General features: G+C 40.5%; 1 protein-coding gene across 1 annotated transcript in view; it reads right to left on the reverse strand.

The window, feature by feature from the left end:
* Exoc6b (exocyst complex component 6B) overlaps nt 1–26045 on the reverse strand; it is a 455557-nt gene that overhangs the window by 134339 nt on the left and 295173 nt on the right.

The raw sequence follows: 26045 nt of genomic DNA on the forward strand, positions 1-26045 counted from the left end.
AAGGAGTCATGTCTCTCTCCCTTCAGTTTCTTTGTTGGCCCTTCAAAATTCGTGTCATCAAAACACCATTAATTCCAGCATCCTGACAGCAAGGAAACTGTACTAATTCGACCTGAAATTTATTCCCATGAGCCGCTCTGGGCTTCAGAGTATTTGTTTTGTGAATGGACAAACAACTTGCAAAGGAGGAAGGGAGGGGGGAAAAGAAAAAAGTTTTTCCTCTCAACACAATAAAATCTTCAGCTGAGAAACTCTTTTCAGTTCCGAAAGCTATTTATATTTCAGATCACTGAAGGAATTTTCTAATTTCACGCCTGTCACCTCATTCCCTAAGCATTTATCAAAAATATTCCCTGCCACATCATTAATTATTCCCTCACTGATTATTTGTATTATCTCGTGAGTGCCAACCTCCTACACGACACACACGCATGCACACCACTAGCAGCAGCTGCTGCCTGGATCAGAATTTGGCTGAAAAAGGCACAGCAGTATTGGGAGATAAGACGATGTCCACCTGGATGAGGCTCACTGCAGATGGAAAGGGACATTTGCATATGTGTTCCTTCTCTTCAGTCTTCTGAACTTTCATTTCTATGCTGCTTTAAAAATTCCAACTTTTCTTCCCTCCACCTGTTTCCTCAAAGGTCACGGAGGCCCACACAGATGCTATCTGCAGCTCTCAGTAGCACCTGAGACAATGCTCTCTTAGAATTCTGGCTTCCACATCTTTATCAAGAAAGAAATAGCAAAGGACTACAGGGACGAATGCTACTACCACCCAAGAATGTCAAATTTACCATCTCTGAGCCCTGTCTATTAGGAAATCAAAAAGTCTGAAGATCTTTCCACACAGACAAGCACATGGCACAGTCAAGATCTGGGAGTCACTGTAATTGCAATTCTTGTGAAGTCAAAGCATGATGGGTGTTTCCTATCCATCTACTATTTACAATAAAAGCAGCTCAAGTACTTGGGAAAAAAAACATGAAAAGAAGTATTTTCCTTTCAGATATATATTCTTCAATATGGAAGTTAAGAACCTATAGAACTGCTGGAATAGTCTTTTTATTTTTCACGTCTAGCTAGAAAAGTGGAATACTATACAGGACAAATTCAAAAGATGAGGCACGAACAAAGATTACCACTCATTTGGTTTTGCCTCTTCCTTTCCACTCATTTTGAAACCATAACAGATTTACATAAAATCACAGTCACAGTTTTTAAAAATAATGCCAAATTAGACCAAAGAGACAAGGAAGCATCATATGAAAGAATCATAATCAATACATTAATTTAAATACAGTATAAATGTAGTATATACCTGCATACAAATACTCTTATTGCAGACATTTCATGGGGGGAGGGTGCATAAGAAAAGAGATCAACTCCAAACACAGTCAACCTTAGTAAAGTGGCTGTTTGCTTTGAGAAGAAAACTCATATGCAATTTAGAATCCAACATTATCCAAAGGAGGTCTAAGAAACCCACTCGAAAGAGTAAAGTTCTCAACTGGGCAAACATCCAGGAAGAGCAGGCTGATGTAATGCCTGACACAGCAGACCCTGCCTGCGCATCAGCAGTGATGTGCAGTCAGATCAGATCAGATCTGGTAACCTGGAGTGCAGGAACTGCGCATCCCAGATGTGTAATTACTTCACATGATGCTCTTGTTGGAACAAGCTCTTCAGTTACAGCCACGGCCTCTCTTCCCAACAGCCTTGTTGAGTGTTCAGTCTGCACACTTTCTCCGAGGCTGACGACTGCCTGGAGTAGTCCTGCATCATTCAAGCCAGTGTTGCCTCACTTTTTTCATTCAAGTCCTGGCTATCAGGAGGAGCCCAGGATTGGGATGTTCCGCTGTCCTGCCTATGTCAAACTCGACTCCCCGTGCCATCGCACTGGAAGGCTCGTGAGCTAGGTCTACACTCCTGCTGCTCCCCACTGAACACCAGGCTGGATGACAGATAAACTGACTCAGGAGTCTGCATGTGCTTTGCACTGAGCTCTCAGTGACTTCAGAGACATGATTTCCATGACATACCAAACCCTCAGGTTCCCACAAGACATCCCAGCCTTTGATTTGCCTTTTTATAAAGAGAAGCAGAGAATGATAATTAAGCCAGATATGATGAAGTGAAGAGATTAATCTCTACAAATCACATGTGGAAATGTCTAATTACTGTAAATTCAACTTCATATCTGTAGTTTTTCCTCTTCATTTTATCAGTATTGAGGATCAAACCTAAGACCTTGTTCTTGCTTGTCAAGCATGTTATTACGGAACCACAGTCCTATAATACGGACAATCCCACAATGATAGTAAAGACAGTAAATGCCTTAGATAAGGATCCAATTTCAAAGCCTAACAATTATTAGAAACAGTAGCTTTTCAGGAGGGGTAGTGAGCAGGAAATAAAGTAAATAAGTAAAAAATTAAATGAAACAAAAAACCCATAAAAAATCCCAGCATGTTTCTAATACCCTTACATAAATAAATGTTTTACACATTAAAGAGTAGTAAATGCTCAAAAATTATTATGTTTCAATTAAACAAATTACATAAAAATCAAGATTCACTAGAAACACAGACCTATAAATAATAACAGAAATTTCTGGGTTACAGGTTGTAAGGATTTTAAGGGAACAGCCCTGTGTGTGTATGGGGCGTGCTATGATGACAACAATAACAACAGTACCAGAACTGGAGCACTACTTCTCTACTAATTCCTGAGTTCAACAGATTACTTATCTTTGTTTATGTCTTTAAAAATCATTGAATCAAAAATTAGAATAGCAGATAATTTCTTATACTGTGGTGATAAACATTAAGCCAAGTCACACATATAAAGGAGCTTAGCAGAGGGGCAGGCATAGCATAGCTATTATCCTTATAGTAATTGTAGAGTGTGTGTGCATGCATGTGTATGTACGTGTGTGTATGTGTGTGTGTACATGTGTGTGTGCACACACGCGTACGCATGTGCACGCGTGCATGTGCACACTTCCCTTTAACAAGAGGTTCATAGCTTCTACTGAATTCTCAGAGGTTTGGTGACAATGTCAAGAAATATTGTCTGACAACCAATGAAAAGAAATAGAATAGAGCTGAACTAGGCATGGCTCAGTAAGCAGTCATTTGCTTAGAAGAAAATTTATAGGCAGACACCTAATTATTCTGCTTTAAAGGAGTTAAATATGACAAGTCTCTTAGGCATAACACAGAAAATTTTATTTGTATTATTAGAAAAAATAAATAAATGTATTAAAATCTCTGTAACTGTGATTTAATAGTCTCAAAAAATGATCTTCTAGGGGTTGGGGATTTAGCTCAGTGGTAGAGCGCTTGCTCTTTCGGTCCCCAGCTCCGAAAAAAAAAAAAAAGAAAAAAATGATCTTCTAGGGTAATTATCTTATAAATACATGAAAAAATTGTAATAACTATAAATATTAAAAAAATAAGAATTCAATTAAAATATAATATACTTAAGCTAGTAAGCAACTACTTCGCAATTTTATCCAAGGCTGCTACAGAGAGGAGAGTGATTTCTTCTTTATATTCTATAAACTCTCATAAGGCAATAAGAGAAATACGAGAATGAAACAGTCCCGATCAGCAGTACCTCTTTTAGTGACAAGAGACACAGCAGGATAGGCTGACATGCACAAATCCTCAGACACTGCCTGACAGGTGAGAAGGAACACTGATGTGTGGACAGGACAATCTCACATGTCCATGGTGAGGCCTCTAGAGCCATGGACTCTGACGGGAGTCACAGCCGAGTGGAAAAGGCAGACACAGACATGGACCAGTCCTTCGTGGACTTGTTTCTGGACAGCGGGTTTTCAGTCTCACAGTGGCCTGTGTCAGCATCAAAGTGTCCCAGCCTGGGGTTCTGCAGGGCAGTCCCAGCATCATCCAAGAGATAAGGAGAGCCTGGTTCACCTCACACAGAACCAAATCCCCTCACCAGCTCCTGTTGCTTGTGGGTGGGGCCAGACTCTGGTGAGTCAGGAAGTCTGCTGGCAAGTTGAGCTGTGCTGTGGCAAGCAGCACCAGCTCATTTGACATTTGCCACTTTCTCCACCCTCCGTCCTGTCTTGTCAGGAGGGACTCACTGAGTGCAGCATGGCACCAAGTCCTGACTCAGAGATTCACTTTGAAAATTGAAAAAGAAAATCAGTGAAGAAACTGTCAGCTAATTGAAGGCTAGGAAGTAAATGCTAAAAGGCAGCTCACAAAGTTACAGAAAAGGTATATAGTCAAAGAAGACTCTGAGGAGAAAGACAATTAGAATATCCAACAACCTCTGATATTCTTAATGTACAAACCTTTGAGATGTGCTCATCATTTTAAGAAATTTTAATTTTCAAAATAACCTATAAAATTTTCCCATAATTTATTTTTTTATTCATATTACATCTCAATTGCAGCTCCCCTTCTGCCCTCTCCTCTTAGTCCTGCCCTTGAAAATCCCTCTTCCTCTTACCCTATTCCCTTTTCCTCAGAGAAGAGGAAGCTCCCTTGGGTACCATCCCTCCCTGGGATATCTAGTCCCAGCAGGACTAAGTACTTCCTCTCTCACTAAGGCTCAAGCACTCAGTCTAAGTGGGGAAAGTCAAATAGTCACAGCCTAATAAAGTTACCAAAGGGTAAAAGAATAAGTTTGCTAATTTCAACTTTTTTTCTAGGTTTCTTTTCAGGTTGATGTTAAGACTAATAGTAAAGTCCAGTGATTGTTTTGTTGGGGAAGAAAACAAATATTTCAAATTTCATCTGGTGCATTCACAACTGGCTGGAGAAAAACAACATAAAGTATAGTGAGTCCTGAGGATGCAGTTTGACCCCAGAAACCAAACTTTTTTTTTTTTACATTTTATTTTATTTTTTTTATTAACTTGAGTATTTCTTATATACATTTCGAGTGTTATTCCCTTTCCCGGTATCCGGGCAAACATCCCCCTCCCCCCTCCCCTTCCTTATGGGTGTTCCCCTCCCAACCCTCCCCCCACTGCCGCCCTCCCCCCACCAGTCTAGTTCACTGGGGGTTCAGTCTTAGCAGGACCCAGGACTTCCCCTTCCACTGGTGCTCTTACTAGGATATTCATTGCTACCTATGAGGTCAGAGTCCAGGGTCAGTCCATGTATAGTCTTTAGGTAGTGGCTTAGTCCCTGGAAGCTCTGGTTGCTTGGCATTGTTGTACATATGGGGTCTCGAGCCCCTTCAAGCTCTTCCAGTTCTTTCTCTGATTCCTTCAACGGGGGTCCTATTCTCAGTTCAGTGGTTTGCTGCTGGCATTCGCCTCTGTATTTGCTGTATTCTCGCTGTGTCTCTCAGGAGCGATCTACATCCGGCTCCTGTCGGCCTGCACTTCTTTGCTTCATCCATCTTGTCTAATTGGGTGGCTGTATATGTATGGGCCACATGTGGGGCAGGCTCTGAATGGGTGTTCCTTCAGTCTCTGTTTTAATCTTTGCCTCTCTCTTCCCTGCCAAGGGTATTCTTGTTCCCCTTTTAAAGAAGGAGTGAAGCATTCACATTTTGATCATCCGTCTTGAGTTTCATTTGTTCTAGGCATCTAGGGTAATTCAAGCATTTGGGCTAATAGCCACTTATCAATGAGTGCATACCATGTCTGTCTTTCTGTGATTGGGTTAGCTCACTCAGGATGATATTTTCCAGTTCCAACCATTTGCCTACGGATTTCATAAACTCGTTGTTTTTGATAGCTGAGTAATATTCCATTGTGTAGATGTACCACATTTTCTGTATCCATTCCTCTGTTGAAGGGCATCTGGGTTCTTTCCAGCTTCTGGCTATTATAAATAAGGCTGCGATGAACATAGTGGAGCACGTGTCTTTTTTACATGTTGGGGCATCTTTTGGGTATATGCCCAAGAGAGGTATAGCTGGATCCTCAGGCAGTTCAATGTCCAATTTTCTGAGGATCCTCCAGACTGATTTCCAGAATGGTTGTACCAGTATGCAATCCCACCAACAATGGAGGAGTGTTCCTCTTTCTCCACATCCTCGCCAGCATCTGTTGTCCCCTGAGTTTTTGATCTTAGCCATTCTCACTGGTGTGAGGTGAAATCTCAGGGTTGTTTTGATTTGCATTTCCCTTATGACTAGAGATGTTGAACATTTCTTTAGGTGTTTCTCAGCCATTCGGCATTCCTCAGCTGTGAATTCTTCGTTTAGCTCTGAACCCCATTTTTTAATAGGGTTATTTGACTCCCTGCGGTCTAACTTCTTGAGTTCTTTGTATATTTTGGATATAAGGCCTCTATCTGTTGTAGGATTGGTAAAGATCTTTTCCCAATCTGTTGGTTGCCGTTTTGTCCTAACCACAGTGTCCTTTGCCTTACAGAAGCTTTGCAGTTTTATGAGATCCCATTTGTCGATTCTTGATCTTAGAGCGTAAGCCATTGGTGTTTTGTTTAGGAAATTTTTTCCAGTGCCCATGTGTTCCAGATGCTTCCCTAGTTTTTCTTCTATTAGTTTGAGTGTGTCTGGTTTGATGTGGAGGTCCTTGATCCACTTGGACTTAAGCTTTGTACAGGGTGATAAGCATGGATCGATCTGCATTCTTCTACATGTTGACCTCCAGTTGAACCAGCACCATTTGCTGAAAATGCTATCTTTTTTCCATTGGATGGTTTTGGCTCCTTTGTCAAAAATCAAGTGACCATAGGTGTGTGGGTTCATTTCTGGGTCTTCAATTCTATTCCATTGGTCTATCTGTCTGTCTCTGTACCAATACCATGCAGTTTTTATCACTATTGCTCTGTAATACTGCTTGAGTTCAGGGATAGTGATTCCCCCTGAAGTCCTTTTATTGTTGAGGATAGCTTTAGCTATCCTGGGTTTTTTGTTATTCCAGATGAATTTGCAAATTGTTCTGTCTAACTCTTTGAAGAATTGGATTGGTATTTTGATGGGGATTGCATTGAATCTGTAGATCGCTTTGGTAAAATGGCCATTTTTACTATATTAATCCTGCCAATCCATGAGCATGGGAGATCTTTCCATCTTCTGAAGTCTTCTTCAATTTCCTTCTTCAGTGTCTTGAAGTTCTTATTGTACAGATCTTTTACTTGCTTGGTTAAAGTCACACCGAGGTACTTTATATTATTTGGGTCTATTATGAAGAGTGTCATTTCCCTAATTTCTTTCTTGGCTTGTTTCTCTTTTGTATAGAGGAAGGCAACCGATTTATTTGAGTTAATTTTATACCCAGCCACTTTGCTGAAGTTGTTTATCAGCTTTAGTAGTTCTCTGGTGGAACTTTTGGGATCACTTAAATATACTATCATATTATCTGCAAATGGTGATATTTTGACTTCTTCTTTTCCGTTCTGTATCCCCTTGACCTCCTTTTGTTGTCTGATTGCTCTGGCTAGAACTTCAAGAACTATATTGAATAAGTAGGGAGAGAGTGGGCAGCCTTGTCTAGTCCCTGATTTTAGTGGGATTGCTTCAAGTTTCTCTCCATTTAGTTTAATGTTAGCAACTGGTTTGCTGTATATGGCTTTTACTATGTTCAGGTATGGGCCTTGAATTCCTATTCTTTCCAGGACTTTTATCATGAAGGGGTGTTGAATTTTGTCAAATGCTTTCTCAGCGTCTAATGAAATGATCATGTGGTTTTGTTTTTTCAGTTTGTTTATATAATGGATCACGTTGATGGTTTTCCGTATATTAAACCATCCCTGCATGCCTGGGATGAAGCCTACTTGGTCATGGTGGATGATTGTTTTGATGTGCTCTTGGATTCGGTTTGCCAGAATTTTGTTGAGTATTTTTGCGTCGATATTCATAAGGGAAATTGGTCTGAAGTTCTCTTTCTTTGTTGTGTCTTTGTGTGGTTTAGGTATAAGAGTAATTGTGGCTTCTAGAAGGTATTTGGTAGTGATCCATCTGTTTCAATTTTGTGGAATAGTTTGGATAATATTGGTATGAGGTCTTCTATGAAGGTTTGATAGAATTCTGCACTAAACCTGTCTGGACCTGGGCTCTTTTTGGTTGGGAGACCTTTAATGACTGCTTCTATTTCCTTAGGAGTTATGGGGTTGTTTAACTGGTTTATCTGTTACTGATTTAACTTCGGTACCTGGTATCTGTCTAGGAAATTGTCCATTTCCTGTAGATTTTCAAGTTTTGTTGAATATAGGCTTTTATAGTAAGATCTGATGATTTTTTGAATTTCCTCTGAATCTGTAGTTATGTCTCCCTTCTCATTTCTGATTTTGTTAATTTGGACACAGTCTCTGGGTCCTCTCGTTAGTCTGGCTAAGGGTTTATCTATCTTGTTGATTTTCTCAAAGAACCAACTTTTGGTTCTGTTGATTCTTTTTATGGTCCTTTTTGTTTCTACTTGGTTGATTTCCGCTCTGAGTTTGATTATTTCCTGCCTTCTACTCCTCCTGGGTGTATTTGCTTCTTTTTGTTCTAGAGCTTTTAGGTGTGCTGTCAAGCTGCTGACATATGCTCTTTCCTGTTTCTTTCTGCAGGCACTCAGCGCTATGAGTTTTCCTCTTAGCACAGCTTTCATTGTTTTCCAGCCTTTCACTCTGAGGTAATGTCTGTCTTTGTCTCTGAGGTGTGTTTCCTGTAGGCAGCAGAATGCAGGGTCCTCGTTGCATATCCAGTTTGTTAATCTATGTCTTTTTATTGGGGAGTTGAGGCCATTGATGTTGAGAGATATTAAGGAATAGTAATTATTGCTTCCCGTTATATTCATATATGGATGCGAGGTTATGTTTGTGTGCTTTCATTCTCTTTGTTTTGTTGCCAAGACGATTAGTTTCTTGCTTCTTCTAGGGTATAGCTTGCCTCCTTATGTTGGGCTTTACCATTTATTATCCTTTGTAGTGCTGGATTTGTAGAAAGATATTGTTTAAATTTGGTTTTGTCATGGAATATCTTGGTTTCTCCATCTATGTTAATTGAGAGTTTTGCAGGATACAGTAACCTGGGCTGGCATTTGTGTTCTCTTAGGGTCTGTATGACATCAGTCCAGGATCTTCTGGCCTTCATAGTTTCTGGCGAGAAGTCTGGTGTGATTCTGATAAGTCTGCCTTTATATGTTACTTGACCTTTTTCCCTGACTGCTTTTAATATTCTTTCTTTATTTTGTGCGTTTGGTGTTTTGACTATTATGTGACGGGAGGTGTTTCTTTTCTGGTCCAATCTATTTGGAGTTCTGTAGGCTTCTTGTATGCCTATGGGTATCTCTTTCTTTAGGTTAGGGAAGTTTTCTTCTATGATTTTGTTGAAGATATTTACTGGTCCTTTGAGCTGGGAGTCTTCACTCTCTTCTATACCTATTATCCTTAGGTTTGATCTTCTCATTGAGTCCTGGATTTCCTGTATGTTTTGGACCAGTGGCTTTTTCCGCTTTACATTATCTTTGAGAGTTGAGTCAATGATTTCTATGGAATCTTCTGCTCCCGAGATTCTCTCTTCCATCTCTTGTATTCTGTTGGTGAAGCTTGTATCTACAGCTCCTTGTCTCTTCTTTTGGTTTTCTATATCCAGGGTTCAGAAACCAAACTTTAAAGAAAGTCCCATAGCTGTGGAGTTGAACTCCTGAGGCCTGGTGTGTCTGCTGAGTTCCAGTGACAGTGCAGCAGTAAAGGCCCACCAAGGGAAAACCACTCCTGGCCCAGAGGCTGAAATCTCTGGCTAGTGTGGCCATCTCACACTCCAGCTGAGCCAGGCTAAGGAGGACAGGCTCAGCTTGCACTGAGCTGAGAGAGAGGTGGAGTAATCGCCCAGTTAATGAGATGATGGACTGTCCTTGCCAGATGTCAATCTCTAGTAGTCTACAGGGTCACAGTCATATGGCTCTGTAAGTCTGCTGAAATTCTAAACTATTAGAGAAGCAAAACTTTTCCTCCCCTTCTACTGTTTTAAAAACATGCTCTCTCTAAAGCTTTGGGCTTTGCGCACCCGGGCCTCCCTGCCTTACAGGTGCCCGCCACCATGTGGCTGGCCTGCACGCTTGATTCACTCAGAAGGCAAGGCTTTTTTTGTTACCCAACTCTTCTTCATGCTCCTCCTCCAGGCAGGTGTCAAGATGCACAACTTGATGCCTAGAGTTTTCCTTCTAAATTCTTTAATTAGTGTGAGGTGATCTAATTTCCCTGCTATTATCTGGTGACCACAAAGAGATATCCCCAAATTACAAATTACACAGGACAAGTAAAGGGCAAGTGTAAAAGGGACAGCACCTAAGAAAAAAAAACCTGTGGTCAGCTTCCATAGAAACACCCACATGAGTCTATATGCACAGCTGCACACAAACCTCCACAGAAAACCAAATGCAAACGGAACAATAAAACCAGAGTTAGAAGGGATTTGAGAAGTGGAAGCAACAGCAGTCTGTAATCTCTATATACAAACCGAAGATTAAAAAATCCATTCTTCACCCTCCTACTGCTCACACCTTGGCACAAAATGTGGAACAGAGTTCACCTTAAGTGATCCTGGAACATTTTAGAATACTGGATCTTGTGGGCTTATCAGTATTAAAGAATGATCCATCATTTTGTAGATGAGTAATATCTCCCATGCACTTCCTTTTTAAACTTATTTTAAAGCAGCATCTGAGCTATTAGATACCACTGAAGCAGTTCCAAGGCAAGTGTGTTTTAGTGATACTTCTTGTAACCTCCACCATCTGCTTTCATTGCATGCACGTGTGTGTGTGTGTGTGTGTGTGTGTGTGTGTGTGTGTGTGCGCGCGCGCGCGCGCGCGTGAACACAAATAAAGTTGAAAAAGGGAGGACATTCAAAAACTGATCTAAAGCAAGTTTGGAAAACTGAACATAAAAATGATTCTTCATATTTTATTCATAAAACAAGAACAGTTTTTAAAGAAAGATAAGCAGTGGGAACAATGTATTTCCAAAAAGCAAAATCAATAGTATGTGGCAGATGGGTGGAACGGCAAATGTGGGAGGAAAACATAATTTGTTTAGACAAGAGGGAAGCTAAGAGACAAACTACAAAAAGGCCCCTAGACAGCATCAGTGTATCACTGCTCCCGTGAGCATCTAGTTCAGACAAGAGGCAAGAACACTCTTCCATGACTAGCTCAGGATTATGGTTTAGGCCAGTGCTAATAACAAAGTCAGCACCACATAGACTAAAGTGTGCTGATGCTTTGTTTGCATCTTAAGATCATGTCAGGTCACAAGTGTTTTTTTTGTGGGATTGAAAAAATAGAAGCTGTTGTTGCTGTATTAACATAATGGTTTCCTGGTATCTGGCTCCCTGGAGCAGTAGATAAGGGGAGTGTTAGACTAGAGGATGGCTCTGGGGAAGCCAGGCCCTCTTGCATCACTTCAAGGTGGCTCCAGGAGGCTAATTGCAGAGAAGCTGATAGAGTCCCAGGAGAACCCACTCCAGGTCCTGTTGGTCAGAAAGAAGATGGTCAGAACATAAGGAAGGAGGATCCATGAAGAATTGTGTCAAGAAGAAATAAAGGGAGGGGAAAGGAAGGAGAAGAAGGCTCCTAGAGACTCAGCTCATTAGATCTCTCACTTCAAGGATGAGTGGGGTACAGAACATTGTGCCTACAGTTACCAATGCAACACTGTATACCTTAAATGTGCTCATGTATGTTTTACCACACTGTGAATGAATAGAAAACACAAAGCAAAGACTTAAAATGTCCCAAAATCATATCCTGTATTTAAACATGCAATAAAGCATTAACTCAGTAGTAGTAGTAGTAGTAGTAGTAGTAGTAGTAGTAGTAGTAGTAGTAGTAGCAGCAGCAGCAGCAGCAGTAGCAGTACGTAAAGAAAACTGTCAACCTGATAATAGTGCGATAGGTGGCTTTCCACCTGTGCCTTTACAATAAATGAACAGCCACCCATGCATGGATAGGAGCACTTCTGAGAGAACACTGGGATTCACAAAGAGTGTGCTGAAAGCCCGAGAAAGCACACAGGAAGCAGGGTCCACTGAGAGGACAGAACTTTGTGTCAGGAACAAACTTGCCAGCATTATTTCCAGCTCTAGACTAGAAATGGCCCAAACTCCTGTGGCTCCTTGGCTTTGGAAAATTCTCCTGCCAAAACCATGAAGCAGAGGAACTTGGAGGAGCCGTGCTCACGTACGCCTTGGATGCTGTGACTACTGCATTCATGTCTGTGGCTCTGGAGCCACCAGTTAACTCTGCCCTTCTCATGGCCTGAAGCAGTCATGCTCAGAATTCAGCCCACAGAAAGGGCGAGTTGGAATGAGGGGAGTGGGAAACAGTGGTCTAGTCCATGGGACAGCCATGGTGAGCCTAGTACTTCAACAGAACCTGTAGAAGCTCTGGCAAGGAGGGCAGATCCTTTCAGGTTCTGTTAGATAACTGCCCCAACTACAACCAGAGAGAGCCATGATCAGTGGTATCCTAGAGATTCAACTGAAGATTTGGATGGTAGAGGTTGATCTTGAAGCAAGTTTGTGGCTGGGTCATAGTCAGAGGCTCAAAGTGACAACTCAGAGACCCAGTCATTAACTCTGCAGGTGCTGTCAACAAATCTAGGATAGGCTTGCCACCTAGACTCTGGTCCACAGGGATCCAAGCCTCTAGCTATGAATGCATGTGGACCATGTAGCTGAGAATCAGGTAGCTTGTTCCAATCTGCTCAATCACTTCCCTAGCTAATGCTGCTCCCTCTATAACTGATGCTGAAGGTTCCTCCCTAGTCAATGGTATGTAGAAGTGACTGTTTAACAATGACTACAAAGATGGAGAGGAGCTCACTGGAGTGCATGCTTATTATCTGCAAGGTCCTGAACTCAATCCCCAGAGCCAAAGAAATAAATAACAGGTGACTGCTGAGTCACATTCTGACCTTATGAATGAGATTAGGTGCCCTTGCAAATGAGCCTGAGAATTTGTTCTGCTTTATCAACATGAGAACAGGATTCCTCCCTCCAGAGCATGCAGAAGCAAGGTGCCACCTCCAAGCAGAGGGCAGTCCCAGACAAGTAACCTGCTATTGTCTCAATCTTGGACTTTTCAGACTCCAGAATTGTAGGAAATACATTTCTTTCATTAATAAGTTACCAGTCTCAGGTATATTGTTATAGAAGCACAAATAGAAAAGAATTGTCTATCTGAAACAGTCTGTAGAGACAAAAAGAAATGCATGTTCCTTCATATGTACAAGCACCAATGCAGAGCTACCCCAGAAACAAAAAAAAAAAAAAGATAAATACAACAGTATTAAAGGAAACAAAAACATTGTTCATAACTGATCCAAACAAGGAGGTCTTCAAACTGCACATTTTTAAAAAAGCTAAATGATAGGCAGAAACAGATATAAAACTAGACAGAATTAGAAAAGCCATACACCAGCAAAATGAGAAAATTTAAAAGTGAAAACCTAAAGTAACCAAAAAAGAACTAAATGAGGGGTGGAGACTGAAGACCAATCGGACAGAATGAACAACTCAACAAGGGATCCCCTGCAGGATAGACTATCAAAGAGCAAGATAAATAAACAGAAAAATGTAATTTCTAAAACTGGCCAGACAGAGGGATAAAAGAAAAAAAATTAAAGAAAATGAACAAAGTAGGAAAGTCACAAAAAAGGGGAAATGGTCAGAAAGCTTAAAGAAATGCTGTTCAAACCCTCTTAACTCTTGGGAAGCATGGGGATATGGAACACAAACACATTTCCTCAGACCTGTTCAAGAGGAAGATCAAGCGCCAAGTTGGCTGGAGAGAGGCTTAGTGGTTAGAGGCACGGTCCGTTCCCAGCTCACAACTGACTGTAACCTCAGTTCCAGTGGATACAAAGCCCTGTTTTGGTCCCCACAGGTAGTGCATTCACACAGTGCATAGATCTACATGCGGGTAGAACACCCATGCACATAAATAAAATAATTTTTAAAACTTTTCTTTTTACAAAAAGCAAGATCAAATTTGAGAGACTGATCACATAAAAGGCAACGTTTATAGGTGTATTAGACTTTTTCGACAAAAACCTTACAAGCCAAGAATTAGTAGGGTGATATACTCATTGTGCTCAAAGGTAAAACAGAAGACAAAAACTCACTAACCTAGAATCCAAAACCTTGCAGAGGTGTTCCTCAGAAATGAAAAGAGGTAAAGACATTCCCTTACAAAGAGAGAAGGAGTCAATTAGCATGAGATCTGTCTAGGAAAATGTTGAGGAGTGCTCCTCAAACAGAAGGAAGAAGCATTAACAAACAGCATAAAGAATGCAGGCTGTGGAGCTCACTAGTGAGTAGAACGGTGAGTCAGGCCCTGACGCTGTGACCGAGGCACACACAGCTCTTCAAATTTGGTGTAAATGTTACAAACACTACTGTCATACCACTAGTTATTCATCTGTCAGTGGTTACAAAACTATAAAAATATGGGTGACAATCACAGAAAAAACAGAAGTGGTGGAGTAAACATGTATTTATATGATTGTGACCATTCTGAAACAGAACACCACAACTAGGAAATGTTTTATGTAAGTCCCATGGCAACCTTAAAGTAAAACCGACTATCAACTTCCACTTGAAACCAGTGGTGCATGTGTGGCCTTTAATCCCAGAGCAATACTCACATGGGAGTAGGTAGGTCAGCTGTGCAATTCCAAGGTTCCCCTCTACTGCACAGGGAGTTCAAGGCCAACCTGAGTTACATGAAACCCTGTCTCAAAAAGCAAAATCAGCAAGAGCCATAAGAAGAGTCATGGGCTCAAACCATGTCAGAACAAATCACCAAGGAGCACAGTAAAACAAGAGATAAACCAATGAATTGTAAAACAATAAATCTCCAAGAAAATGGCTAAGGCAGTATTTACATGTCAGACTTGCTTAATATGTAAATAGATTAAACTCTGCAATCAGAGACACAAAGGAGTCAACATGCTGGGTATGAGAGATGCATTTTAGCTTTTAAAAATAAACAGACTCAAGAGACAAAAGGGATACTCCATGCAGCAGGTGACATGAGAGCACCATGCTATCAGACAGAAAGGAATCATCCCACCAAATAAGTTGCCCCTACATAAACTAGAAATAGGACAACAAAATCAAAACTAGAAGAGGAAATAAAAATTAGAAATAAATATTAGAAAAATAATTTTAAAAGATTGATAAAACTTAGATTTTTTTCAAGATGGAGAAAATTAAACCCTTAGATAAAATGGAGGGAGAAAGATAAAATAAGAAAAATCATTAACAAAATAGCAAACAGTTCAGAGGATACTAAGAGACAAAAGAACCTGGAGACTTCTATGGGCACAGCCCTCTTGGGGAAATTTCTGTGGATATACCCTCCTGGTCTCTGCTCACCCTTCTTTAATTATTTCTCTCTTTTCTATCTCCATGGCTACCAGTCCTTTCACATGTCTGCTCTGCCTTCTTTGCAGTGAATTTTCTGTTTTGGTTAGGTTTTTCTCCTGTGTCTTTCTCTCTGTGTATTGGTAAATGCATTTTGCTCACACAGTATTGCCTTTATGTTTTCAACACCTCCCCATAGTTCTCTGCATATCTCTGGAACAACTGTTTAAGACTTGAGCACATGTGTCTGGTATCAGGCCGTTGAGAAGTAGCTTCTACTCAATCAGCTTCTTGCTGTGGGCTCCTGTGCTTGTGTTTTCATGCCTTCAGTTTCTGAAATTAGATATTGGGACCTAACAAAATGGCAACTGTAGAATGTTGGTTTCTCATGTTACTAAAATTGTCAATTCCTCATTATTATTCTTGTTGTTTCTGTTTTGTTAATTTTGGGGTCAAGAGTTAACTGATATGTAAATTTCAGATCTCTTGTTTTAGCAAGTCTGTGCTTTTTCTGAACTACCTGGCTACTTTCTATTTTCCCCCATTATGTAATTACATTTAAATGGATTCTTCTTTAATGTCTGTTCCAACATCAAAGTCTATTAGCTTATAGGCTCATCCAACTTCTAGTTCTTGTTTCCTGCATGTGGAGAAAGGTGCGATCACTGATAAGATCTCTTCTTTAATTTTTGAATCCAAAGGTACAAAAAGAAAAACTAAAGAAAACACACCAATCTATTAAATCTTATGGAAATATCACTTCACAAGACCAAGAAGAACTCACAACAGTGGCCGTAGCTCTGCTCTGAATCTGCATCAGAGCACAACACTATGGTAGCAGCAACTTTCCTCTGGTCTGGCTCCAAAGAGCTAACCACTATGAGAAAAGCTCATGGCCGCCTACCTTTGGGCTGTGAACTGGAAATGGGAGTTATTATTATGTTAAAAATAAACTGATGAAAATTATAACCAAAGTGTTCAGGTGGAGCCTGGGAGCCCGAACAGACTGTAGAGCTCAAAAACACACCAGGCATATTTTCTAGTAGTAACTCTTTTTAAGTAAGGAGACAGACTGATATTGCTTCCTGTACCATCTAATGTGTTTGTATAAGATGACCTAAAACTGTATGCTGTGGTTGTCTGAATATGAAATGAACCCAGGTATTTGAACAATTAGTCGCCGCTTAATGGAACTGTTTGGGGAGGTTGTGGAACCTAGGAAGTGAAGCCTTGCTGGAGACAGAACATCACTTACATCACTGGGTAGACTTTGAGTTTACAGCCTTACCCAACTTCTAGTTCCTGCTTCCTGCATGTGTAAAGATGTGATCTCTCACCATCCTGTCACTGCCATTGAACCTTCCTCACCATTAATAACTTCTAGCCCTGTGAATAAATCCTTCCTTAAGTTGCTTCTGCTCATACTTATCATACAACAGAAATGAATATAGGTTATCATACGACAGAGATATATAGGTTAGTATTTTATCAAATGAATTGAAGCTGTTATTTACACAAAAATCAGGAGGTAGATGCTTAGAGCAGCATAGTTTATGACTGCCAAAGTCTGGCAATAACCACCATGCCCTTCAGCAGTAAATAGATAAACTGCTATATTTAAACAATGGATTATTATTTAGTCTTAAAAATTGGGCTATCAAACCATGAAAAAGCAAGGAAGAACCTTATATGCATACTACTGTATGAAAGAAATCGATCTTCAGAGGCTATGTGCTGAATGCTTCCAACTCTGTGATATTCTGGACAAGGGGAAACTGTGGCGATCGTACACAGTGACGCCTGTCAGGAGGCTGAGGAATGCACAGGTGAATAGAGAACCTGCAGAAAGCAAACTGTTCTCTGTGACATGACAATGGTAGATACATGGTGTTACATGGTGTTATGCATTTATCCCAAAAACCAGAATCTATAACGCCAAGGATGACCCCAAATGTCAAATATGGATTTCAGATGGTAAGGATGTATGGGTACACTAATTACAGCAAATGTTAATATGCTATAGTGAATTAATAGAGCAAGAGGCTCTGTGCGGTGGGGCAGGAAGTGTATAGGAACTTTCTATTATGCCCGACAGATTTTGCCGATAATCTAAAACTGCTTGAAACAATACAGTCTACACTTTTTTTTTTAAACAACAAAGGGCAGTAAAGATTAACTATAATTTCCCCCCAGTGTTTCTTTGAAGGAAATATGATTAATTGATAGGAAACTCCAAACCAGTGCTCCAAATAGATTCAAAAGTGAAGTTCAATTTTCTCAACTTCGCTTGTTCTAAACAATAAATGAGTACTAGGACAGACAGACATGGCCTTTTAGTTAATTAGCAATTAACCTCTATAAACTAGATATAGCCTCAGCATGAAGGGCCTTTCATATTGATGCTTAGTCAGCAGACTTCCTTCAGCCAAGCTGCATGCAGGAAGCTACAGAAGCAAGAGGCCAGGCACCTCAATGACTGGTTACCAGGGGACACCTTCACTCCGGGACAGAGAGCGGCCTAACGGGAACCAATTCAGAAAAAGTGGAGAGGCCAACTTCATGTCTTATGTAATACAGAATGATCAGAAAAAAGTAGATTAGCTCTCATAAAGCAAACTAGAAAACAATTTTGTTTCAAGATGTAAAGGAAGGAGGTGTTAAGTTCTTTCCAGGTCTTGGAGTGCAGGCAACTGGGTACCTTAACAGAGACTAAGTGCTATTCTTTTTTTTTTTTTTTTCTAAGTGCTATTCTTTAAAGAGGAAACACCACTAATGTCAACTTAATAAACTTTGTATTGGATCAGTTCTTATAAAGGAAGATGAATTACGAAAGGCTATGACCATGCATGTCTTATTACATGGTGCTGGATTTGCCCTTAATATTCCATAGTCAAACAGCAGTCAAGATTACTGGTGATACCCTAGGTCTTAAACTTACAACCCTAAAATCTGGAAAGATGAAAGGAGTCCGTGTAATGGCTGAGAACTTCCCACAGATGAAAAACTGAGGCCAAGAAGGTTAAGTCAGGGGAAACCATTAAAATCTAAACCCTCTATTATTTCAGCATTCATCTTCAACCCTGGAACATCTAAGGACAAACGTTTATGTTACCTGTTCCTTTGTATATATTCTGTATATTCTTTCCCATTTACTTGGGTAATGATGAAAATCATAAAAAACTCCAAACACAGAAAAGATAGTGATTTCTTCTGCAATTCCTTAATGCTTCATGATTTGATGAAATGTGGGCAATTTCACATTGGACCTTTCTAAATTAGGGTGAAAAGAGGTCTTCTAAATTAGTAATCAACAGTGCTTCTGTGTATAATCTTAGAAAAGTTGAAGGTCGGCCATGCAAAGGGTGAGCTTCCTGAGAGATGAGAGAGACTGCGTTTGAGTCGTAACTTTATATCCTTGATATTTTTAACTGTGCTCTTTTAAGGACTTAATCTTAGCCATGTGTTTGTTCAGGGCTGATTATTTTGCTGTATGAACACATTCCCAAACCCACAGCCCTCTACAATTTAACATTAAGAGGGGATTCTGTAGACCATTTAACGTAATAGTAAAACTGATTCTACAGAAAAGCACTAAATAGAAATCTGAGCTCCTATTAATTTTGTCTAGTAGATACATTAGAAAAAGAACATATTAAAACTAATTTTTAAAATAAAGAATGAATCTTGTCTAATCCAATGTACGTAATACATTTTTATAATGAAATCAGTACTTTCAAATTGAGATCTTTATGTCTTTCAAACTCTGGTATTTGATACCTTTAGTACTTGTCATCTCTGACTATTCGGGTTTTGTGTTCCCATTTATGCTGGGAGCTACAATATCGGGCAATACAGCTCTAGACCTTAATGACCAGACAATGAAGCAGGAGAGCAGCCCAGCAAAAGGTCAGAACAACAGGAACAGTTTCTGCATTAGCTGAGCTCCAGAGCTGAGGTGAATGCCTTGCAAAACTGACATCTGCTTCGGGCCAATTCCACTCATGCCAATGTGACAAAGTTCACAAAGTGTAGAGATGGGGCAATAGAAGCAGTTCTAGAAGCTGGCAAGACCAACACCATGCCGTGGCATGCCAGCAGGGGCCTGCTCTGTGGTATAGACAGCTTTCTCACCATGCACTTGCAGGATGAAAAGGCAAAGGAGCTTCCTGGGGACACTGCTGGAAAACTTTGATCATATTGTGCCTATCTGTCTTTACGTTCCAATGACAGGCTTGAGGTCCCACTTTCTAATCCCGTTGGGTCAGGATTTTTATGTATGAAGTTTGGAGATGGCAAACAGTCAGAGCATGGCTGGCAGGTCTGTTCAGTTCCCAGTAGAAGGAATTTCTCTCAGAATACAGAACTGTACTCATGTAGATCATGATAGAGGTACATGGTTTATTCTTCCGTGTGTCTGTAGGAAAAACTGTGGTCCCTCTCCAGCCCATCCTCTGTATTCATTTTTCTCTCTCAATCCTACTTTGGCTTTCTGTACACAATTTATTTTTTCTATGAAAACATTGAAAATGGTCAGAATTGCTTTTGGAAAGCAACAGTGATGATTTCTAAATGACACATACTTCTAGACAAAGCTCTTTGCCTTTGTTTTCAAGCCAAGTAACCACCTTGAGTTACAACTGCAATGTGTTCCACAGATGAATACTACAAGACAAAGGATGATGACTGAGACTCTCAAGCTGCCCATGCGGCTCACACCTGCAATCCCAACGCCTGGGAGGCTACAGCAGGAGGAATATCACCTTTAGGCCAGACAAGGCCCGCAGAGTTCAAGACAGTGTAAAATTAACAGTAATATCTTATGGGAAGGAGAAGAAGGGAAGAAAAGTCTCAAAAATTGTATTGTTGTGAATGGATATGGAATGACTAGCCAGAAAGTCTCATGTGTTGAAACAGCAGGTGGCACTACTAATAGGTAGTTAGATCATGAGGGCATTGGCCTCTTCAGTTGATTTCCTATTGATTATTTCATACCTGAACTGTCTTTAGAATGTAGGGCCTAGCTGGAGGAAGTGTGCTACTGGGAACATACCATTAAGGGTATGCTTTGTCCTGGGGCCATCCTCCCTCTCCTTGTCTTCTTCATGGCTGCTATGAGGTGAGCAGCTTTTCTTTATCATGTAATTCCCATGATGTCCCTGGCTTGTCACAGGCCTGAAAGCAATGGAATCATATGACCACACTCTCAAACTTCTGAGACCACAAGCCAACATAAACCTTTTATCCTTTGAGTTGATTATTCCCATGTAGTTTATGATAATGACAAAACACTTAAAAAGAGTTTGTGATCAATGCTGAGCCAGCAGCAATCAGGAAGCCTGTGTGGGTCTGCACTAGGTCTGCTGCATATATGAAATGGTTGCTAGCTTGGTATTTTTGTGGGACTCCTAACAGTGGGAGTGGGTTAGCTCTAACTCTTTTGTCTGCTTTTGAGGCCCCTTTTTCCCTACTGGGTTGCCTTGCCTAGCCCTGATATGAGGGTTTGACCTAGTCCTAATTGTATCTTGTTCAGTGGATATCTTTGGAGGTCCTGCTGTTGTCTGAAGGGAAAGGAAGGAGGAGTAAATTTGGGGAAGATGGGAGTTAAGAGGGTAGAACTAGGAACAATGGAGGGAGGACAAACGGTGGTTGGGATGTATTATACGAGAGAAGAATTTTTATAAAAGCAAGCTCACCTCATTGGAAAAGGTAGACACCAGAGAAATAATTAAGCTGGGTTTTCTTGGGATGCTCCCTGTGTTCGAACAGAAAAATTTAGAAGAAATCAGCACTGCTCTTTCCAAACGGGAAGCAGATGGTGCTTCTTTGGTTTACCTTTCATGGTTATGTGCTAGTCCACAGACTGCATACTCTAATTCATGCCCAAACACACAAACTTATCATTGACGGTAACTGGGCTTCCAGTCCTTGCTAGCCAATGAAGTTCTTGGATTCCATATCACAGCAATAATAACAAACTTGCTTAAGCTTGCCTTCAACCCCAGTTTCTAGGATAGAGTTTCAAAGCTCTATGTGTTTTTCTAGTGATAGTAGTGTCTTCTATCATTCATGAGTTCCTTTTGACAGCAATTGAGTTTATGCTTTAAAAAAAAAAAAAAGACTCACCATATGCTCTCTTGGTGAGTTTTAAGTGAAGGACTATGTCAAAAGACCACTTGATTTTCCAATGTGCTTTCAGTCTTCCCCAGAGCTCTAGTGAGAAAACTGGAGCTACCTACGGGTTGAGTTCAACCATGTGAATAATTTTTAAAACACATGTACCTATGCAGTGAACCCTAGAGAGAACTACGGACACCGAGGTTCAGCGTAGCTTCTAAGCTGGTAAAAACACTGACTGCTGAAGGAAGAGCTAGATCATAAGCAAGTCCAAGGAAGACCTACACACCCCTTCACCTAGTCAGTTCTCTGTACTTCTGTTGGCCTATTCTAAATTGCAGTTTCTACGAGGAAGCTATAATTCTAAGTAGTATAGAACTTCCAGTACATTCCAAGAGCTCAGTAAGCTTGGGAGAATGTCAGGGGATCCTTGAAATTGTGTTCCGCTAGAAGAAGCGGGGGAATGAGGGAGGACTGACTGTAAAGTCTAAAGCTGGGCAGTCCTACAAGAACTGCCCTTGGTCTGTGGGGTGTGTGTTAGCGTCTGCTGCTGTGTGTTAACTTTGCTGCTGTCTGGGATGTGTGTTAACTTTTGCTAAATTTCACTGCATGATGAGCCACCCAGCAGCACTAAGAGAATTCTAGTCAGAACACAAACACCATGCAGATTAAGCACAGCACATTTGAATACTATGTTCATGTTTAACATGAGATTGTAACACAGTTGTTCTAACAAGAGCAATATGAAAACAAACAGACTTGGGAACAAGCAGACAGCAGCCTTTCCTCCAACAAATCAAAAATGCTTAAAGATTTTGCTGACAGAGATAAGTTTTTGAGACGTTATAGGAAGAGGGCCCCTGTCTTTCCTAAAGGAACTTAATATTTCCTTATGCTTTCTAGTTCTCTTCCTTGTTTCATGGCATTGTTTAAGAACTAGTTGGGATTTATACTCGCTAGAGAATTTTAACGTCAGGTATTACTACAATAACCCAGCATCCATGTTAAATGCTCTAAGTGGATGTACAGTGGCAGGCACTCTGCATCCTCGGCTAGTAAGTTTATTTCAGAAGTCAAGCATTGCATTAGAACATGCAACAACCAGCACAGGGCTTCACTTGAGATGACTGTTAACTTTTTTCCTTTTTTTTCTTTCCACATCAGGCAAATAAAAACGAATAAATAAAAAACATTTAAAAAAAAAACAAACAAACATGAAGATAAAAATCTCTGCCAATGATCCAAATGCTCTGGGCTGGAAGCTTTTAGTGAGGGCCAGAGGAAGCTGAGCAGTGCAGGTGCCCTGGGGAGATGGGAGGCATTAGCACTCCACACACCATTGCAAGAGAGGCAGTGGCACTTAGGAAGCATTTAAGGCTGGAAAAAAGGCATACAAGCGATGTCTTTCCACAGCAGACGGTCCTTCTTAAGGACAACCTTAAGTAGTAGGAAGCCTGGGAGATGAAGGAGCAATTCAAGTATTAAAGGCACTTCTGTTTTTAAAACGGTCCTTGCTGAAATAGCCTTTTGAAAAATGCTTTTGTAGGGGAGAGTGGAGAACCTCGCCCTTCTTCCTGGTCAGTTGCCAGAACAGGGGATTATGCTACATCTTGTTTCCATCCACTGACAGGAGACATCTGACAGAGATTCCAGTGAGTCAGAGGGAAGGGCAGGCCGCAGGCAGTCTGATTGTTGGGATTAGGTAAAACACAAGATTAAGGGGAGCTGGATTTCCCTAAAAAGTATAGTGCATTATTCAAAAAGAAAAGACATAAAGAACGTCAGGTCATTACACAAATTTTATTGATACTCCAGAAAAGTTAAGAATGATTTCTCTGCTCTTGCTATTTTGCTCATATAAAATACTTGGTCTATTTAAAATTTAAAAGTGGACAACATCTGCATGGACAGTCTGGGGTCATGAAGGCCTGAGGGTCCTTTACTGCACCAACTCAGTTCCTTCATTGCCCATGTATTCAATCAACTCCAGTTTTATCATGATACTTCCAGAACATTCTCTTTCTTAACTCTTTGGTGCCCTTCTTGCTAATACAGTGTGTCTGCAGGCCTTGGAACCTGGGCAAGGATGCTTCATTTTTTCAGACACCATTCATGCAAAATTCCTAACAAGAAAACAGGAAATCTGATAACTTCAGAAATTTGAATGTTCCTGCTTGCTAACATAATTCTGTGAAAGAGCGTCTTCACATGTGTCTTCACATGATAGCAAAAGTAAAAATTTGGTTGCATCAAAAATATTGTATAAAGATTCCTTTAGCTTCTCCATAAAGTGTACATGAAACAAATTAATATAGTGTTTAGATTTAGCTCGCATTCCTAAGACAACTCATCATATATATGTAAGCACTTCAAAACTAAAACCCAAACAGTAGTTCTGGTCCACAAGATTCTCACAACTTATACTAAAACAAAACAAAACAAAAAACAAACAACAACAACAACAAAAGAAACAAAAAACCAAAAAACAAAAAAACTTGTTGTTTATTTGAAATTCAAACTTGATCCATATGCCTGTTGATTTTAAATGATAACCCTACCTAAAAGTAGCTCTGCTTCAGGCTCAACATTCACTTCTGCACTTTTCTCAACTCTTACAGCAGTATTTGAAAACTGAACACTATGATGTTAATCTCATATCTAAAAGGACAGTCTCAGTGTCTCAGAATCCAGGACTCAGTTTGTACTATTACAAGATTTATCAATGACTAAGGGTTGTATCACCTCCTCCAGCTACCTAATTTCATTTCGCCATCTTGTGGTTACAATGAACTTGTCTAATATAGTAAGTTTCTATTTCCTTTCAGTTTGTTCATACCACTGCCATCAGTACAAATTCCTCAAACTAACTCCTTCTAGGTAAATGGATAACTGACATCTAGTACAACTGCACATTCTATTCCAGCCCATGCAGAATTCTCAATGACTAGAAGGTGTAGGGCAGAGACAGAGACTTAAAAATTCACCACTACTCAGTGATTAAACCCAGAATTGTTCCTGTCTAAAAGAACTGCAGGGACAAAAGTGGAGAAAAGACTGAGGGAAAGGAGGTCCAGTGACAGGCTCAACTTGGGATCCAGCTCAAGGGGAGGCTCCAGGGCTCCAGGGCTCCAGAGCTCCAGGCTCACTATTACTGATGCTCTGGTGTGCTTACCGACAGGAGCCTAGCATGGCTATTCTCAGAGAGATCCAACAAGCAGCTGAAAGAATCAGAGGCAGATACTTAGACTCACCAATGGACAGAAGCCAGGGGCCCTGTGGTTGAATTGGGGAAAGGCTGGAAGAAGCTGAGGAGGAGGGCAACCCCATAGGAAGACCAGCAGTGTCAACTAACCCAGACCCCTGAGATCCTGGACACTGAGCCTCCAACCAGGCAGCATACTGAGCTGGTCTGTGGCACCTGACACATGTACAGCGAGGACTGCCTGGTCTGGCCTCAGTGGGAGAAGACCCGCCTAACCCTCGAGAGGCTTGAGACCCCAGGAAGTAGGGAGGTCTGGTGAGGGTGGGTGGGGACATCCCCTTAGAGACAAAAATAAATCTAAGAAAAATCAAAACAAAACAAAAACCCCCAAAATAAACAAAAACAAAAACCAAAGAAACAGCACAGGACATGATATGCTGATCTAACTGGTGATCCTACTATTCCTACTTCTGATCAGGAAAGCTGTAGAAAATAGTAGCAAAATACAGGTCACCAACTACTATAAAACACTATGGGCAGCACTCTAAAAGTTCTACCAAATGATGCATGTCTGGAAATACCACTTTTCTAAATAAAAAACTGTTAGTGATGATATTTTCCTAATATTTTATAACTTCTAATCTTAGAATATGAAAAAGAAAATGCTAAGGTAGTTTACTACATACACAGTGAGACAGATAGACAGACAGACAGACAGACAGACACAAAGAAAGAAACAGTTTAAGAGAAGCCAGAGAGGGAGCATTTCTCGCGGCAGTGGCCCACTAACCTGATGATGCAATGACATAGCAGAGCAGAAAGGAGATCACTAAATGCTGAGACCGAGAACAGTGGAATGGCAGGACGATATTTCCTTCTTAAAATCTCTTATAAATTCTACATCCACTTATCTTACACATGGATACATTGCTGCAAAACATGGTATTGGTCCTCTGAAAAGCCATAGAGAGACTGTAATGTTACTACAGTATTTGCCTGGCAAACTCAGGCACTAAGTTAGTTTCTTAGTTCTAAAAACAAACAAAAAAAAAATAAAAACAACAAACAAAATAAACATATATATATATATTTTCTACAATTAAAGTGATTTTTAAAAAAGATCTGGTATTTAATATGTTCTCCCATTAATACCCTATAAAACAACCCAATTAAAATAAGTAATGATTGGTATTAGCCCTAACAACATCAGGTAAAGCCAAAGAAAAAACACACAGCATTAGTGCCGAAATAGCTCAGTTGGGAGAGCGTTAGACTGAAAATACACACAGCATAAACTGCCACATAATCACAGGGAGACAAGAAGAACAGGGGCACATCAGACATTCTTGGGGGAGTGATTGGCCTCACACAAGACAATTCGGGCCTGAGGAAGAAGTTACCATGGCTTGGT

This window comes from Rattus norvegicus, chromosome 4 (genome assembly GCF_021556685.1).
Source record: "Rattus norvegicus strain SHRSP/BbbUtx chromosome 4, alternate assembly SHRSP_T2T, whole genome shotgun sequence".
Taxonomy (NCBI): Eukaryota; Metazoa; Chordata; class Mammalia; order Rodentia; family Muridae; genus Rattus; species Rattus norvegicus.